Source organism: Quercus suber, unplaced genomic scaffold (genome assembly GCF_002906115.3).
Source record: "Quercus suber isolate HL8 unplaced genomic scaffold, Cork oak 2.0 scaffold_597, whole genome shotgun sequence".
Lineage (NCBI taxonomy): Eukaryota > Viridiplantae > Streptophyta > Magnoliopsida > Fagales > Fagaceae > Quercus > Quercus suber.
Window position 1 is genome coordinate 193,997 of NW_027070041.1, and position 4,687 is coordinate 198,683.

Below are 4,687 nucleotides of genomic sequence, written 5' to 3' on the forward strand. Positions count from 1 at the left end.
TTGTGAAAATGTTGTTGATATAGCACTTCTAATTTTAGGCGCATTGTTCATGTGTGATATGGTTCCGAAGACCTATTCTGTATCTATCACAACTCAATAGAGAGTAAAGTTCTCCTCCCATCCAATAACTCCTTGTGAGGGTCAGCCAAATCTTCACTTCAAATAAACCTATTTAATTACAAATTAAAAAATAAATAAAAAAATAAAAGACAAAAAAAATTTGAAAAGGAAAAAACATCAATGATATGAAAAGAAACATCACTTCATAAAAAGTAAATAACCACTTCCAACAAATATACATACACCTTATAGATTAACTGGCAAAGTCTTAAAAAGTAATTCTTGAAGTGATTTTTCTGTTGGATTTGTAGATAGCAAGTCAACCAACATGGATGCAGTAGTTACATTTGCTGAAAAACCTTTGTCGACCATTAGCTTAATAAGTTCCATAGCTTTTGCTGTCTCATTCTGTTGCAGCAACCCTTGGATGATTGTGTTATACGTTCGATCATTAGGAAAGAAATGGTTCCCATCCATTTTCTCTAGTAACTCACTCGCTTCATCAATTAGCCCCTCTTTACAAAACCCTTTGATCATTATATTGTAAGTCCGAACATTGGATTGCAATCCTTTTGCAGGTAGACTATAAAAGAGTTCTCTTGCAACTGTAAGATTCCTGACATTACACAAACCATCAATTAAAATGTTGTAAATCACAATATTGTTGCCCAATGTTTGTCTTCCATCTCATGAAACATTTTTATTGCCTCAACAACTTGTCCATTCTTGCACAAGCCATCCAACAAGACAGCATAGGTTTGGGGATCTAGAGGTTGGCCACAAGCCTGCATGTTATGAAATAGCTCTAGAGCAGCCTTGTGTCTCTCCACTCGACAAAACCCACCTATAAGAGTGTTGTAGGTCACAAAATCAGGAGTTACTCCCTTGTTGGACATTTCATGAAAGAGATTCATTGCCTCATCAATTCTTTTCTTTTTACAAAATCCATTAATCAATGTGTCATAGCTAACAACATTAGGTGAACAACCCCTCTCAACCATCATGTTCAATGCTTCGATGGCATCCTTCAATTTATTTTGCAAATAGTACCCATCAATCAAAGTACTATAAGAGACTACATTAGGCTCAATACCTCTTTGAATCATCATACCAAAAACTTTCTTTGCCTCAATCAACATCCCCTCTTTGCAAAATGTGTCCACCAATATGCTAAAGGTCCTCACACATGGCACGATCTTCCTCTGTGTCATCTCATTCAACAAAGTAATAGCCTCTCTCCACCGGCTTAAATTGCATAGGCCTTGAATTAAGGAATTGTAAGTGACAAGGTCCGGCTGAATGCCTTTACTCATCATTTCAGATAAAAAGTTCAAAGCCTCAGTTACCAACCTATCCTTACATAAACTGTCAATGATTGTGTTATACGCCCGTGATTTAAGCTCAAAATTTCCTTCTTCCAATATCCTGAGCAACCCAAGGGCCATATCAGTCTTACTAATCTTACACAGAGCATTTAGTATCATTCCACAAGTAAATGCCTCAGGTTGGTACCCATTCTTCTCCATATCTTCTACCAACCTCACAGCTCCAGCAATGTTACCTTGAAGACAGAGCCCCTTGACAAGGGTGTTTAGAGTAATAGAGTTTGGGTGATAACCAAGTTTCGAAATTGTTGCCAAGACAGAAAACCCAAAATCTACTCAGTTCAAATGGCAGAAGCAGTTAACCAAAACATTAAGAGTATAAGCATCAGGAGCGATACCAAATGATTCGATTCGTTTAATTAGAGAAATGACTACTGGGTAATGCTTCAATCTTGCAATGGCTCCTAACATGTGATTAAAATCGCCAATGGAAGGCAAAGGGTGCATGTGAATCATTGTATCAAACAGGTCTAAGGCATGATCAACATTCCTGAAGCTTCTAGATTTGCACTGATCTCTAACAGATTTCAAGAATTGATTTTGATTCAGATTGTGATTCGGATTTCTTTTAACACTAGCAATACTAGTAGTAGTAGCTGCAGTAGCAGTAAGAGTAGAATAACAATACGAACGAAAAGAAGAGTGGGAAATACGAAGCAGCGTACACATTTTCCTGAAGATCGAGCAAACAATTCGGCAGCAGAAATGAGAACGAAACGATAGAGTTTGAGAATTGAGAAAGAGAGAGAGAGAAATAGAGAATCGGTCGATTTTGAAGGCAATCTACTGATTAGTTATTTGATGGTGAGAGAGAGCATAAAAAACATTAAGGTCAGTTGGCCAAAACATTGAGGGCGGCTGAAATGTGGTATTTATATCATGCTCCTAGGGTTTTCAAAATGTAATTAGCAAAAAAGCTCGAACTTGAGGTCAGTTGGCCAAAACATACCTATCACACCACTACGCTACTAAACAGTTCTGTGTACCATTTATGTAATTTATATATATATATATATATAAACAATAAATTTCTAGAGCGTGGGTGATAGAGCTAGGTTAACTGTGGAATATATATATATATATATATAAACAATAAATTTGTAGAGCGTGGGTGATAGAGCTAGGTTGACTGTGGAATATATATATATATATATAAACAATAAATTTGTAGAGCGGGGTGGCTAGGGTGATAGAGCTAGGTTGACTGTGGTATATATATATATATATATATATATATATATATATATATATATATATAAACAATAAATTTGTAGAGTGGGGTGATAGAGCTAGGTTAACTGTGGATATATATATATATATATATATATAAACAATAAATTTGTAGAGCGTGGGTGATAGAGCTAGGTTGACTGTGGAATATATATTATATATATATATATAAACAATAAATTTGTAGAACATGGATGATAGAGTTAGGTTGACTGTGGAATATATATATATATATATAAACAATAAATTTGTAGAGCGGGGGTGATAGAGCTAGGTTGACTGTGGAATATATATATATATATATATATATATAAACAATAAATTTTAGAGCGTGGGTGATAGAGCTAGGTTAACTGTGGAATATATATATATATATATATAAACAATAAATTTGTAGAGCGTGGGTGATAGAGCTAGGTTGACTGTGGAATATATATATATATATATATAAACAATAAATTTGTAGAACTGGATGATAGAGTTAGGTTGACTGTGGAATATATATATATATATATATAAACAATAAATTTGTAGAGGGGGGTGATAGAGCTAGGTTGACTGTGGAATATATATATATATATATATATATATATATATATAAACAATAAATTTGTAGAGCGTGGGTGATAGAGCTAGGTTAACTGTGGAATATATATATATATATATATAAACAATAAATTGTAGAGCGTGGGTGATAGAGCTAGGTTGACTGTGGAATATATATATATATATATATATATAAACAATAAATTTGTAGAACATGGATGATAGAGTTAGGTTGACTGTGGAATATATATATATATATATAAACAATAAATTTGTAGAGCGGGGGTGATAGAGCTAGGTTGACTGTGGAATTCACAATGGTTGATTACAACGTCCAAATATAAACCAGCATAAAGATACACGTAAAAATGAAACAAGTTGAAGTCCGAAGAGGCTTATGATAAATTGAATAATGATTCTATCTCACAGTATTCCACATTTGCATAATATTTAAATAAAATCATCATCTATATATCTATATATATGTATAACCGAAGCTTCTGACTTTTGGTTAACCTCTCCAAAATTTTACACATTAGCATTATTAGTGTAGGGTTAGGATTTGTGGTCCAAGCCCAAAACAATAAATTTGTAGAGCGTGGGTGATAGAGCTAGGTTGACTGTGGAATTCACAATGGTTGATTACAACGTCCAAGTATAAACCAGCATAAAGATACACGTAAAAATAAAACAAGTTGAAGTCCGAAGAGGCTTATGATAAATTGAATAATGATTATAGTTCTTAGGGCTAAAGTAAAACCTTTCTTTTTGTTTTCTTTTTCTTGTCCCCTCCTCCCCCTTTTTATCAGGAGCCCTTCTTCTTTATATAGCATCCTTCCCCATCATCTCCATCTTCCACTTATTCCTCATCTGGATACCTACTTGAGTGTATGTCATGTTATGTATCTTCTTTAGCTTTTTGTGAGTGACGGTAGCTGAAATTACACTGTTCAGGGGTCTTCTCCACAAAAATACGGCCAGAAAAGTTGTTGCAGTGCATTTAATATGGTGGTAGCAGCATTTCCTTTAGATATTTCTTCATTCTTATCGTCTCCAGACATACCTAGAGCTTATCTTTATCATCGGGGTTGTTAGGAAGATCATTCGAACCTTCCACACGTTTGATTAATCAAGACCATTCCTATTCGAGGAGTAAGACCTCTTCGGACATCTGATGACCTCTTCGGATTGTATTCCTCCTTTGTTTCCAAGTATCTTTCTTCTAGATGGACTCCATCTCAGTCGGTTCATTCTCTTCGGATACACAGTAATCCCCCTATAGGGCCCTAGGCCCACTACATAAGGTTGGACTTTTCCCCCCACAATTAGTAATTAATTGTAATTTAGAAATAAAAACACACCTAGTGAGGAAGATAACGATTTGAATGAAGCACCCAAAAAAAAAAAAAAAACAATTAGAAATAGGGAAAAAAAAAATAAAAGAGGAGATTATTGGCCCAATGAAT